A 15890-nucleotide genomic window follows, 5' to 3' on the forward strand; every position below is an offset into this window, starting at 1 on the left:
GTGGGGCATATCAATGATTAAACAGCATGATCATTACACAAGTGAACCTTGTGCTGGGGACAATAAAAAGCCACTCTAAAATTTGCTACACAACACAATGCCACAGTTTCAAGTTTTGAGGGAGCATGCAATTGGCATGCTGACTGCAGGAATGTCCACCAGAGCTGTTGCCAGATAATTGAATGCTTGTTTCTCTACCATAAGCCGCCTCCAATGTCGTTTTAGGGATTTTGGCAGTACGTTCAACCGGCCTCACAACCGCAGACCACGTGTAACCGTGCCAGACCAGGACCTCCACATCCGGCTTCTTCACCTGCGGGATCGACTGAGACCAGCCACCTGGACAGCTGATGAAATTATGGGTTTGCACAACCAAATAGTTTCTGCACAAACTGTCAGAAACCATTTTAGGGAAGCTCATCTGCGTGCTCGTCGTCCTCACCAGGGTCTTGACCTGACTGCAGTTTGGCATCTTAACCAACTTCAGTGGTAAATGCTCACCTTCGATGGCCACTGGCACGCTTGAGAAGTGTGCTCTTCACAGATGAATCCCGGTTTCAACTGTACTGGACAGATGGCAGACAGTGTGTATGGCGTTGTGTGGGTACAGAGCCCCATGGTGGCAGTGGGTTTATGGTATGGGCAGGCATAAGCTACAGACAACGAACACGATTGCATTTTTATCAATGTCAATTTGAATGCACAGAGATACCATGATTGAGATCCTGAGGCCCATTGTCATGCCATTCATCCGCCGCCATCACCTCATGTTTCAGCAGGATAATGCACAGCCACATGTTGCAAGGATCTGTATACAACTCTTGGAAGCTGAAAATGTCCCTGTTCTTCCATGACCTGCATACTAACCAGACATGTCACTCATTGAGCAGGAGTTTGGGACGCTCTGGATTGATGTGTCCAACATCCAGTTCCCATTAATATCCAGCAATTTAGCACAGCAGAGGAGTGGGACAACATTCCACAGGCCACAATCAACAGCTTTAAAAACTATGCGAAGAAGTTTTGTCATGCTGCATGAGGCAAATGGTGGTTACACCAGATTTGATGGTTTTCTGATAAACACCCTTAACTTTTTTTAAAGTTATCTGTGACTGACATATGTGTATCTACATTCCCAATCATATGAAATCCGTAGATTAGTGTGTAATGAATTTATTTCAATTGACTGATTTACTTTTATGAACTGTAACTCAGTAAAATCTTTGAAATTGTTGCATGTTTCGTTTATATTTTTGTTCAGTGTACAATCAAATTAAGTAGTTTTAAACCATTTTTATTATTTAGTGATACAAATGTAATCAATCTGATATTGTTCAACACAAATAAGGAAAAACACAAAGATATTATCAAAGGAATCACTATTTGAATTTCTAAAATGTCCAGTAGATGGTGCCAGATTATAATCTGTTGTTGGTTTTCAGTTTTCAATACTAGGTGTCAGAGTTTAATAACCACTCATCCATATGCTTTATGTCTCCCATGACATGGGAAAATATATTTTAGCAAACCAAATGCACAGCTCCTAATGAAGAAACATTGAATCATGTCATGTGGTCATCCTGAGGTACTGTGTACTGAGGTGCTGCGTTGTTTTTAGCATCATGTGATGAAAGATGCATCATACTGGCTGTGTTTCTCTATTTTGAAAGTTATTCATCTTGAAAACTTTTTGGGACATTTTGGGACTAGAAATGGACTGCTGAAACAAATGACAAAATGTTGTTTTTGGGTAGGGTTTTCCTTTAAGTGCTGTATTTCTACTGTGAAATGAGGCCTGCACCTGTGGTATGAAAAACACAAGTATCCTTCCTGTGCACATCAGTTCCTGTGTGCATGTGTGTCTGTCATAGGGCTGTGGTTCTGCTCTGAGGTTACTATAGCCCTTATGCAGATATGAGAGACAAAACATACAGGGAGTAGAGAGTTGATGCAGGGAGTGATACACTAACCCTCCCCACGTGTGACAGCAACATCCATGAAGAGGGCTACTGTAATATACACAGTATGTATATGTTGTAAGTCCTCTCTCACTCACAGTTAAATATACAGTACTGTATGTCCACACACAATATGCAGTACACCGTTTGAGTGAATGTATAGTAAGCATAGGCTACAATCTTATGAAACCCTTCCCTAAAGCTTTACAGGCAAGAGTGAACCAAAGAAATGTCTATATGCTTTTTGTAAAAGTGACTTCTCACATAAATTTCTCTTCAAACAAGGGTGGGAATAAAAACACTGATGCACCCAGAGAGAGAGAATAAAAACACTGATGCACCCAGAGAGAGAGAGAGAGAATAAAAACACTGATGCACCAAGAGAGAGAGAGAGAAAAAAACACTGATGCACCCAGAGAGAGAGAATAAAAACACTGATGCACCCAGAGAGAGAGAATAAAAACACTGATGCACCCAGAGAGAGAGAATAAAAACACTGATGCACCAAGAGAGAGAGAGAATAAAAACACTGATGCACCGAGAGAGAGAGAGAAAAAAAACACTGATGCACCCAGAGAGAGAGAATAAAAACACTGATGCACCCAGAGAGAGAGAATAAAAACACTGATGCACCCAGAGAGAGAGAGAATAAAAACACTGATGCACCAAGAGAGAGAGAGAATAAAAACACTGATGCAACCAGAGAGAGAGAGAGAAAAAAACACTGATGCACACAGAGAGAGAGAATAAAAACACTGATGCACCCAGAGAGAGAGAATAAAAACACTGATGCACCCAGAGAGAGAATAAAAACACTGATGCACCCAGAGAGAGAGAATAAAAACACTGATGCACCCAGAGAGAGAGAACAAAAACACTGATGCACCAAGAGAGAGAGAGAATAAAAACACTGATGCACCAAGAGAGAGAGAATAAAAACACTGATGCACCCAGAGAGAGAATAAAAACACTGATGCACCCAGAGAGAGAGAGAATAAAAACACTGATGCACCAAGAGAGAGAGAGAATAAAAACACTGATGCACCAAGAGAGAGAGAGAATAAAAACACTGATGCACCAAGAGAGAGAGAGAATAAAAACACTGATGCACCAGAGAGAGAGAGAATAAAAACACTGATGCACCCAGAGAGAGAGAGAATAAAAACACTGATGCACCAAGAGAGAGAGAATAAAAACACTGATGCACCAAGAGAGAGAGAGAATAAAAACACTGATGCACCCAGAGAGAGAGAGAATAAAAACACTGATGCACCAGAGAGAGAGAGAGAATAGAAACACTGATGTACCCAGAGAGAGAGAGAATAAAAACACTGATGCACCCAGAGAGAGATAATAAAAACACTGATGCACCAAGAGAGAGAGAGAAAAAAAACACTGATGCACCCAGAGAGAGAGAATAAAAACACTGATGCACCCAGAGAGAGAGAATAAAAACACTGATGCACCCAGAGAGAGATAATAAAAACACTGATGCACCAAGAGAGAGAGAGAAAAAAAACACTGATGCACCCAGAGAGAGAGAATAAAAACACTGATGCACCCAGAGAGAGAGAATAAAAACACTGATGCACCCAGAGAGAGAGAATAAAAACACTGATGCACCCAGAGAGAGAGAATAAAAACACTGATGCACCAAGAGAGAGAGAGAATAAAAACACTGATGCACCAAGAGAGAGAGAATAAAAACACTGATGCACCCAGAGAGAGAGAACAAAAACACTGATGCACCAAGAGAGAGAGAGAATAAAAACACTGATGCACCAAGAGAGAGAGAATAAAAACACTGATGCACCCAGAGAGAGAGAGAATAAAAACACTGATGCACCAAGAGAGAGAGAGAATAAAAACACTGATGCACCCAGAGAGAGAGAGAGAGAGAGAGAGAATAAAAACACTGATGCACCCAGAGAGAGAGAGAGAATAAAAACACTGATGCACCCAGATAGAGAGAATAAAAACACTCATGCACCCAGAGAGAGAGAATACAAACACTGATGCACCCAGAGAGAGAGAATAAAAACACTGATGAATAAAAACACTAATGCACCAAGAGAGAGAGAGAATAAAAACACTAATGCACCAGAGAGAGAGAGAATAAAAACACTGATGCACCAGAGAGAGAGAATAAAAACACTGATGCACCAAGAGAGAGAGAGAATAAAAACACTGATGCACCCAGAGAGAGAGAGAATAAAAACACTGATGCACCCAGAGAGAGAGAGAATAAAAACACTGATGCACCCAGAGAGAGATAATAAAAACACTGATGCACCAAGAGAGAGAGAGAGAGAAAAAAAACACTGATGCACCCAGAGAGAGAGAATAAAAACACTGATGCACCCAAGAGAGAGAGAATAAAAACACTGACACCACCCAGAGAGAGAGAATAAAAACACTGATGCACCCAGAGAGAGAGAATAAAAACACTGATGCACCCAAAGAGAGAGAATAAAAACACTGATGCACCAGAGAGAGAGAATAAAAACACTGATGAGAGAGAATAAAAACACTGATGCACCCAGAGAGAGAGAATAAAAACACTGATGCACCCAAGAGAGAGAGAAATAAAAACACTGATGCACCCAAGAGAGAGAATAAAAACACTGATGCACCCAGAGAGAGAGAATAAAAACACTGATGCACCCAGAGAGAGAGAATAAAAACACTGATGCACCCAGAGAGAGAGAATAAAAACACTGATGCACCCACTGAGAGAGAGAATAAAAACACTGATGCACCCAGAGAGAGAGAATAAAAACACTGATGCACCCAGAGAGAGAGAATAAAAACACTGATGCACCCAGAGAGAGAGAATAAAAACACTGATGAGAGAATAAAAACACTGATGCACCAAGAGAGAGAATAAAAACACTGATGCACCCAGAGAGAGAGAATAAAAACACTGATGCACCCAGAGAGAGAGAGAGAGAGAGAGAGAATAAAAACACTGATGCACCCAGAGAGAGAGAGAGAATAAAAACACTGATGCACCCAGATAGAGAGAATAAAAACACTCATGCACCCAGAGAGAGAGAATACAAACACTGATGCACCCAGAGAGAGAGAATAAAAACACTGATGTACCCAGAGAGAGAGAATAAAAACACTAATGCACCAAGAGAGAGAGAGAATAAAAACACTGATGCACCAAGAGAGAGAGAATAAAAACACTGATGCACCCAAAGAGAGAGAATAAAAACACTGATGCACCCAGAGAGAGAGAATAAAAACACTGATGCACCCACTGATGCACCCAGAGAGAATAAAAACACTGATGCACCCAGAGAGAGAGATAAAAACACTGATGCACCCAGAGAGAGAGAATAAAAACACTGATGCACCCAGAGAGAGAGAATAAAAACACTGATGCACCAAGAGAGAGATAAAATAAAAACACTGATGCACCAAGAGAGAGAATAAAAACACTGATGCACCCAGAGAGAGAGAATAAAAACACTGATGCACCCAGAGAGAGAGAATAAAAACACTGATGCACCCAGAGAGAGAGAATAAAAACACTGATGCACCCAGAGAGAGAGAGAGAATAAAAACACTGATGCACCCAGAGAGAGAGAGAATAAAAACACTGATGCACCCAGAGAGAGAGAGAATAAAAACACTGATGCACCCAGAGAGAGAGAATAAAAACACTGATGCACCCAGAGAGAGAGAATAAAAACACTGATGTACCCAGAGAGAGAGAATAAAAACACTAATGCACCAAGAGAGAGAGAGAGAGAAAAAAAACACTGATGCACCCAGAGAGAGAGAATAAAAACACTGATGCACCCAAAGAGAGAGAATAAAAACACTGATGCACCCAGAGAGAGAGAATAAAAACACTGATGCACCCAGAGAGAGAGAATAAAAACACTGATGCACCCAAAGAGAGAGAATAAAAACACTGATGCACCCAGAGAGAGAGAATAAAAACACTGATGCACCCAGAGAGAGAGAATAAAAACACTGATGCACCAAGAGAGAGATAAAATAAAAACACTGATGCACCAAGAGAGAGAATAAAAACACTGATGCACCCAGAGAGAGAGAATAAAAACACTGATGCACCCAAAGAGAGAGAATAAAAACACTGATGCACCCAGAGAGAGAGAATAAAAACACTGATGCACCAAGAGAGAGAGAGAGAAAAAACACTGATGCACCCAGAGAGAGAGAATAAAAACACTGATGCACCCAGAGAGAGAGAATAAAAACACTGATGCACCAAGAGAGAGAATAAAAACTCTGATGCACCCAGAGAGAGAGAATAAAAACACTGATGCACCCAAAGAGAGAGAATAAAAAAACTGATGCACCCAGAGAGAGAGAATAAAAACACTGATGCACCAAGAGAGAGAGAGAATAAAAACACTGATGCACCAAGAGAGAGAGAGAATAAAAACACTGATGCACCAAGAGAGAGAGAATAAAAACACTGATGCACCAAGAGAGAGAGAGAATAAAACACTGATGCACCCAGAGAGAGAGAGAATAAAAACACTGATGCACCCAGAGAGAGAGAGAATAAAAACACTGATGCACCCAGAGAGAGATAATAAAAACACTGATGCACCAAGAGAGAGAGAGAAAAAAAACACTGATGCACCCAGAGAGAGAGAATAAAAACACTGATGCACCCAGAGAGAGAGAATAAAAACACTGATGCACCCAAAGAAAGAGAATAAAAACACTGATGCACCCAGAGAGAGAGAATAAAAACACTGATGAATAAAAACACTGATGCCCAGAGAGAGAGAGAGAATAAAAACACTGATGCACCAAAGAGAGAGAGAGAAAAAAACACTGATGCACCCAGAGAGAGAGAATAAAAACACTGATGCACCCAGAGAGAGAGAATAAAAACACTGATGCACCCAGAGAGAGAGAGAATAAAAACACTGATGCACCAAGAGAGAGAGAGAATAAAAACACTGATGCACCGAGAGAGAGAGAGAAAAAAAAACACTGATGCACCCAGAGAGAGAGAATAAAAACACTGATGCACCCAGAGAGAGAGAATAAAAACACTGATGCACCCAGAGAGAGAGAGAATAAAAACACTGATGCACCAAGAGAGAGAGAATAAAAACACTGATGCAACCAGAGAGAGAGAGAGAAAAAACACTGATGCACACAGAGAGAGAGAGAATAAAAACACTGATGCACCCAGAGAGAGAGAATAAAAACACTGATGCACCCAGAGAGAGAGAATAAAAACACTGATGCACCCAGAGAGAGAGAACAAAAACACTGATGCACCAAGAGAGAGAGAGAATAAAAACACTGATGCACCAGAGAGAGAGAGAATAAAAACACTGATGCACCCAGAGAGAGAGAATAAAAACACTGATGCACCCAGAGAGAGAGAGAATAAAAACACTGATGCACCAAGAGAGAGAGAATAAAAACACTGATGCACCAAGAGAGAGAGAGAATAAAAACACTGATGCACCAAGAGAGAGAGAATAAAAACACTGATGCACCCAGAGAGAGAGAATAAAAACACTGATGCACCCAGAGAGAGAGAGAATAAAAACACTGATGCACCCAGAGAGAGATAATAAAAACACTGATGCACCAAGAGAGAGAGAGAGAGAAAAAAAACACTGATGCACCCAGAGAGAGAGAATAAAAACACTGATGCACCCAAGAGAGAGAATAAAAACACTGATGCACCCAGAGAGAGAGAATAAAAACACTGATGCACCCAGAGAGAGAGAATAAAAACACTGATGCACCCAAAGAGAGAGAATAAAAACACTGATGCACCCAGAGAGAGAGAATAAAAACACTGATGCACCCAGAGAAGAGAGAATAAAAACACTGATGCACCAAGAGAGAGATAAAATAAAAACACTGATGCACCAAGAGAGAGAATAAAAACACTGATGCACCCAGAGAGAGAGAATAAAAACACTGATGCACCCAAAGAGAGAGAATAAAAACACTGATGCACCCAGAGAGAGAGAATAAAAACACTGATGCACCAAGAGAGAGAGAGAGAAAAAACACTGATGCACCCAGAGAGAGAGAATAAAAACACTGATGCACCCAGAGAGAGAGAATAAAAACACTGATGCACCAAGAGAGAGAATAAAAACTCTGATGCACCCAGAGAGAGAGAATAAAAACACTGATGCACCCAAAGAGAGAGAATAAAAAAACTGATGCACCCAGAGAGAGAGAATAAAAACACTGATGCACCAGAGAGAGAGAGAATAAAAACACTGATGAGAATAAAAACACTGATGCACCAACACTGAGAGAGAGAATAAAAACACTGATGCACCAAGAGAGAGAGAATAAAAACACTGATGCACCAAGAGAGAATAAAAACAGAGAGAATAAAAACACTGATGCACCCAGAGAGAGAGAGAATAAAAACACTGATGCACCCAGAGAGAGAGAATAAAAACACTGATGCACCCAGAGAGAGATAATAAAAACACTGATGCACCAGAGAGAGAGAGAAAAAAACACTGATGCACCCAGACCCAGAGAGAGAGAATAAAAACACTGATGCACCCAGAGAGAGAGAATAAAAACACTGATGCACCCAAAGAAAGAGAATAAAAACACTGATGCACCCAGAGAGAGAGAATAAAAACACTGATGCACCCAGAGAGAGAGAGAGAGAATAAAAACACTGATGCACCAAGAGAGAGAGAGAAAAAAAACACTGATGCACCCAGAGAGAGAGAATAAAAACACTGATGCACCCAGAGAGAGAGAATAAAAACACTGATGCACCCAGAGAGAGAGAATAAAAACACTGATGCACCCAGAGAGAGAGAGAATAAAAACACTGATGCACCAAGAGAGAGAGAGAATAAAAACACTGATGCACCGAGAGAGAGAGAGAAAAAAAAACACTGATGCACCCAGAGAGAGAGAATAAAAACACTGATGCACCCAGAGAGAGAGAATAAAAACACTGATGCACCCAGAGAGAGAGAGAATAAAAACACTGATGCACCAAGAGAGAGAGAATAAAAACACTGATGCAACCAGAGAGAGAGAGAAAAAAACACTGATGCACACTGATGAGAGAGAGAGAATAAAAACACTGATGCACCCAGAGAGAGAATAAAAACACTGATGCACCCAGAGAGAGAGAATAAAAACACTGATGCACCCAGAGAGAGAGAACAAAAACACTGATGCACCAAGAGAGAGAGAGAATAAAAACACTGATGCACCAAGAGAGAGAATAAAAACACTGATGCACCCAGAGAGAGAGAATAAAAACACTGATGCACCCAGAGAGAGAGAATAAAAACACTGATGCACCAAGAGAGAGAGAGAATAAAAACACTGATGCACCAAGAGAGAGAGAGAATAAAAACACTGATGCACCAAGAGAGAGAGAGAGAATAAAAACACTGATGCACCCAGAGAGAGAGAGAGAATAAAAACACTGATGCACCCAGAGAGAGAGAATAAAAACACTGATGCACCCAGAGAGAGAGAATACAAACACTGATGCACCCAGAGAGAGAGAATAAAAACACTGATGCACCCAGAGAGAGAGAATAAAAACACTGATGCACCAAGAGAGAGAGAGAATAAAAACACTGATGCACCAGAGAGAGAGAGAATAAAAACACACTGATGCACCAAGAGAGAGAGAGAATAAAAACACTGATGCACCCAGAGAGAGAGAGAGAGAATAAAAACACTGATGCACCCAGAGAGAGAGAGAATAAAAACACTGATGCACCCAGAGAGAGAGAATAAAAACACTGATGCACCCAGAGAGAGAGAATAAAAACACTGATGCACCCAAAGAGAGAGAATAAAAACACTGATGCACCCAGAGAGAGAGAATAAAAACACTGATGCACCAAGAGAGAGAGAGAATAAAAACACTGATGCACCCAGAGAGAGAGAGAATAAAAACACTGATGCACCAAGAGAATAAAAACACTGATGAGAGAATAAAAACACTGATGCACCAAGAGAGAGAGAGAATAAAACACTGATGCACCCAGAGAGAGAGAGAATAAAAACACTGATGCACCCAGAGAGAGAGAGAATAAAAACACTGATGCACCCAGAGAGAGATAATAAAAACACTGATGCACCAAGAGAGAGAGAGAAAAAAAACACTGATGCACCCAGAGAGAGAGAATAAAAACACTGATGCACCCAGAGAGAGAGAATAAAAACACTGATGCACCCAAAGAAAGAGAATAAAAACACTGATGCACCCAGAGAGAGAGAATAAAAACACTGATGCACCCAGAGAGAGAGAGAGAGAATAAAAACACTGATGCACCAAGAGAGAGAGAGAGAAAAAAACACTGATGCACCCAGAGAGAGAGAATAAAAACACTGATGCACCCAGAGAGAGAGAGAATAAAAACACTGATGCACCCAGAGAGAGAGAGAATAAAAACACTGATGCACCAAGAGAGAGAGAGAATAAAAACACTGATGCACCGAGAGAGAGAGAGAAAAAAAAACACTGATGCACCCAGAGAGAGAGAATAAAAACACTGATGCACCCAGAGAGAGAGAATAAAAACACTGATGCACCCAGAGAGAGAGAGAATAAAAACACTGATGCACCAAGAGAGAGAGAATAAAAACACTGATGCACCAGAGAGAGAGAGAAAAAAACACTGATGCACACAGAGAGAGAGAGAATAAAAACACTGATGCACCCAGAGAGAGAGAATAAAAACACTGATGCACCCAGAGAGAGAGAATAAAAACACTGATGCACCCAGAGAGAGAGAACAAAAACACTGATGCACCAAGAGAGAGAGAGAATAAAAACACTGATGCACCAAGAGAGAGAGAATAAAAACACTGATGCACCCAGAGAGAGAGAATAAAAACACTGATGCACCCAGAGAGAGAGGGAATAAAAACACTGATGCACCAAGAGAGAGAGAGAATAAAAACACTGATGCACCAAGAGAGAGAGAGAATAAAAACACTGATGCACCAAGAGAGAGAGAGAGAATAAAAACACTGATGCACCCAGAGAGAGAGAGAGAATAAAAACACTGATGCACCCAGAGAGAGAGAGAATAAAAACACTGATGCACCCAGAGAGAGAGAATACAAACACTGATGCACCCAGAGAGAGAGAATAAAAACACTGATGCACCCAGAGAGAGAGAATAAAAACACTAATGCACCAAGAGAGAGAGAGAATAAAAACACTGATGCACCAAGAGAGAGAGAATAAAAACACTGATGCACCAAGAGAGAGAGAGAATAAAAACACTGATGCACCCAGAGAGAGAGAATAAAAACACTGATGCACCCAGAGAGAGAGAATAAAAACACTGATGCACCCAGAGAGAGAGAATAAAAACACTGATGCACCCAGAGAGAGATAATAAAAACACTGATGCACCAAGAGAGAGAGAGAAAAAAAACACTGATGCACCCAGAGAGAGAGAATAAAAACACTGATGCACCCAGAGAGAGAGAATAAAAACACTGATGCACCCAGAGAGAGAGAGAGAGAATAAAAACAGAATAAAAACACTGATGCACCAGAGAGAGAGAATAAAAACACTGATGCACCCAGAGAGAGAGAAGAATAAAAACACTGATGCACCCAGAGAGAGAGAGAATAAAACACTGATGCACCCAGAGAGAGAGAGAATAAAAACACTGATGCACCCCCAGAGAGAGATAATAAAAACACTGATGCACCAAGAGAGAGAGAATAAAAAAGAGAGAGAGAGAATAAAAACACTGATGCACCCAGAGAGAGAGAATAAAAACACTGATGCACCCAGAGAGAGAGAATAAAAACACTGATGCACCCAGAGAGAGAGAATAAAAACACTGATGCACCAAGAGAGAGAGAGAAAAAAAACACTGATGCACCCAGAGAGAGAGAATAAAAACACTGATGCACCCAGAGAGAGAGAATAAAAACACTGATGCACCCAGAGAGAGAGAATAAAAACACTGATGCACCAAGAGAGAGAGAGAATAAAAACACTGATGCACCAAGAGAGAGAGAGAGAATAAAAACACTGATGCACCAAGAGAGAGAGAATAAAAACACTGATGCACCCAGAGAGAGAGAGAATAAAAACACTGATGCACCAAGAGAGAGAGAGAATAAAAACACTGATGCACCCAGAGAGAGAGACAGAGAGAGAGAATAAAAACACTGATGCACCCAGAGAGAGAGAGAGAATAAAAACACTGATGCACCCAGAGAGAGAGAATAAAAACACTCATGCACCCAGAGAGAGAGAATACAAACACTGATGCACCCAGAGAGAGAGAATAAAAACACTGATGTACCCAGAGAGAGAGAATAAAAACACTAATGCACCAAGAGAGAGAGAGAGAATAAAAACACTGATGCACCAAGAGAGAGAGAATAAAAACACTGATGCACCAAGAGAGAGAGAGAATAAAAACACTGATGCACCCAGAGAGAGAGAGAATAAAAACACTGATGCACCCAGAGAGAGAGAGAATAAAAACACTGATGCACCCAGAGAGAGAGAGAATAAAAACACTGATGCACCCAGAGAGAGATAATAAAAACACTGATGCACCAAGAGAGAGAGAAAAAAAAACACTGATGCACCCAGAGAGAGAGAATAAAAACACTGATGCACCCAGAGAGAGAGAATAAAAACACTGATGCACCCAAAGAAAGAGAATAAAAACACTGATGCACCCAGAGAGAGAGAATAAAAACACTGATGCACCCAGAGAGAGAGAATAAAAACACTGATGCACCCAAAGAGAGAGAATAAAAACACTGATGCACCCAGAGAGAGAGAATAAAAACACTGATGCACCCAGAGAGAGAGAATAAAAACACTGATGCACCAAGAGAGAGATAAAATAAAAACACTGATGCACCAAGAGAGAGAATAAAAACACTGATGCACCCAGAGAGAGAGAATAAAAACACTGATGCACCCAGAGAGAGAGAATAAAAACACTGATGCACCCAAAGAGAGAGAATAAAAACACTGATGCACCCAGAGAGAGAGAATAAAAACACTGATGCACCAAGAGAGAGATAAAATAAAAACACTGATGCACCAAGAGAGAGAATAAAAACACTGATGCACCCAGAGAGAGAGAGAATAAAAACACTGATGCACCCAGAGAGAGAGAATAAAAACACTGATGCACCCAGCACCCAGAGAGAGAATAAAAACACTGATGCACCAAGAGAGAGAGAATAAAAACACTGATGCACCCAGAGAGAGAGAATAAAAACACTGATGCACCCAGAGAGAGAGAATAAAAACACTGATGCACCCAGAGAGAGAGAATAAAACCAAGAGAGAGAATAAAAAAACTCTGATAAAAACACCCAGAGAGAGAGAGAATAAAAACACTGATGCACCCAGAGAGAGAATAAAAACACTGATGCACCCAGAGAGAGAATAAAAACACTGATGCACCAAGAGAGAGAGAGAATAAAAACACTGATGCACCAGAGAGAGAGAATAAAAACACTGATGCACCCAGAGAGAGAGAATAAAAACACTGATGCACCCAGAGAGAGAGAATAAAAACACTGATGCACCAGAGAGAGAGAATAAAAACACTGATGCACCCAAGAGAGAGAGAAAAAAACACTGATGCACCCAGAGAGAGAGAATAAAAACACTGATGCACCAGAGAGAGAGAATAAAAACACTGATGCACCCAGAGAGAGAGAATAAAAACACTGATGCACCAAGAGAGAGAGAGAATAAAAACACTGATGCACCAGAGAGAGAGAAAAACACTGATGCACCAGAGAGAGAGAGAATAAAAACACTGAGAGAGAGAGAATAAAAACACTGATGCACCAAGAGAGAGAGAATAAAAACACTGATGCACCCAGAGAGAGAGAGAATAAAAACACTGATGCACCAAGAGAGAGAGAGAATAAAAACACTGATGCACCCAGAGAGAGAGAGAGAGAGAGAGAGAATAAAAACACTGATGCACCCAGAGAGAGAGAGAGAATAAAAACACTGATGCACCCAGAGAGAGAGAATAAAAACACTCATGCACCCAGAGAGAGAGAATACAAACACTGATGCACCCAGAGAGAGAGAATAAAAACACTGATGTACCCAGAGAGAGAGAATAAAAACACTAATGCACCAAGAGAGAGAGAGAATAAAAACACTGATGCACCAAGAGAGAGAGAATAAAAACACTGATGCACCAAGAGAGAGAGAGAATAAAAACACTGATGCACCCAGAGAGAGAGAGAATAAAAACACTGATGCACCCAGAGAGAGAGAGAATAAAAACACTGATGCACCCAGAGAGAGAGAGAATAAAAACACTGATGCACCCAGAGAGAGATAATAAAAACACTGATGCACCAGAGAGAGAGAATAAAAACACTGATGCACCCAGAGAGAGAGAATAAAAACACTGATGCACCCAGAGAGAGAGAATAAAAACACTGATGCACCCAAAGAATAAAAACAAGAGAGAATAAAAACACTGATGCACCCACTGAGAGAGAGAGAATAAAAACACTGATGCACCCAGAGAGAGAGAATAAAAACACTGATGCACCCAAGAATAAAAACAGAGAGAATAAAAACACTGATGCACCCAAGAGAGAGAGAGAATAAAAACACTAATGCACCAGAGAGAGAGAGAATAAAAACACTGATGCACCAAGAGAGAGAGAATAAAAACACTGATGCACCAAGAGAGAGGGAGGACCCAAACGCGACTTAACAGAAACAGAGTTTATTAATGCTCAAAACCGAATAACTGAAATCCTCTAGATAGTAGAGGGGAAAACAACTGGAGAAGCGGCCACAGACTGCAGGTCGCTTCGGGTAGGCGCAGGCCGTAGTCAACTGAGACACCTGCTCACACGCAGCGTCTGAAGAAGGCACAAAACACGACAGGACAGGGTGATACACAATCACGGCAAAAAACACGACAGGACAGGGCGAAACGCAATTACAGCATGGAATACAAAACAAGGAACCGATGGAACAGGAACGGATAACAAAGGAATAAATAGGGAGTCTAATCAGGGGAAAGGATCGGGAACAGGTGTGGGAAGGCTAAATGATGATTAGGGGAATAGGAACAGCTGGGAGCAGGAACGGAACGACAGAGAGAAGAGAGAGCGAGAGAGTGAAAGGGGGAGGGGGAGAGAGGGATAGAACCAAACAAGACCAGCAGAGGGAAACGAATAGCATGGGGAGCACAGGGACAAGACATGACAATGAATGACAAACATGACAGTACCCCCACTCACCGGCGCCTCCTGGCGCACTCGAGGAGGAATCCTGGCGGCAACGGAGGAAATCATCGATGAGCGAACGGTCCAGCACGTCCCGAGACGGAACCCAACTCCTCTCCTCAGGACCGTAACCCTCCCAATCCACTAGGTATTGGTGACCCCGTCCCGAGAACGCATGTCCATAATTTTATGTACCTTGTAAATAGGTGCGCTCTCGACAAGGACGGGAGGGGGAGGGAAGACGAACCAGGGTGCGAAGAAAAGGCTGAACACAGGAGACATGGAAGACAGGATGGACGCGACGAAGATGTCGCGGAAGAATAAAAACACTGAAGCAGTCGCACACACTGATGACTGGGATTGACGACCTGGGAGACACGGAACGGACCAATGAACCGCGGAGTCAACTTACGAGAAGCTGTCGTAAGAGGAAGGTTGCGAGTGGAAAGCCACACTCTCTGGCCGCAACAATACCTTGGACTCTTAATCCTGCGTTTATTGGCGGCTCTCACCGTCTGTGCCCTGTAACGATGCAAAGTGCAGACCTCACCCTCCTGCACCAGGTGCGCTCACAACGTTGGACAAACGCTTGAGCGGAGGGAACGCTGGACTCGGCAAGCTGGGATGAGAACAGAGGAGGCTGGTAACCCAGACTACTCTGAAACGGAGATAACCCGGTAGCAGACGAAGGAAGC

The sequence above is a fragment of the Oncorhynchus gorbuscha genome, linkage group LG16, assembly GCF_021184085.1.
Source record: "Oncorhynchus gorbuscha isolate QuinsamMale2020 ecotype Even-year linkage group LG16, OgorEven_v1.0, whole genome shotgun sequence".
NCBI lineage: Eukaryota > Metazoa > Chordata > Actinopteri > Salmoniformes > Salmonidae > Oncorhynchus > Oncorhynchus gorbuscha.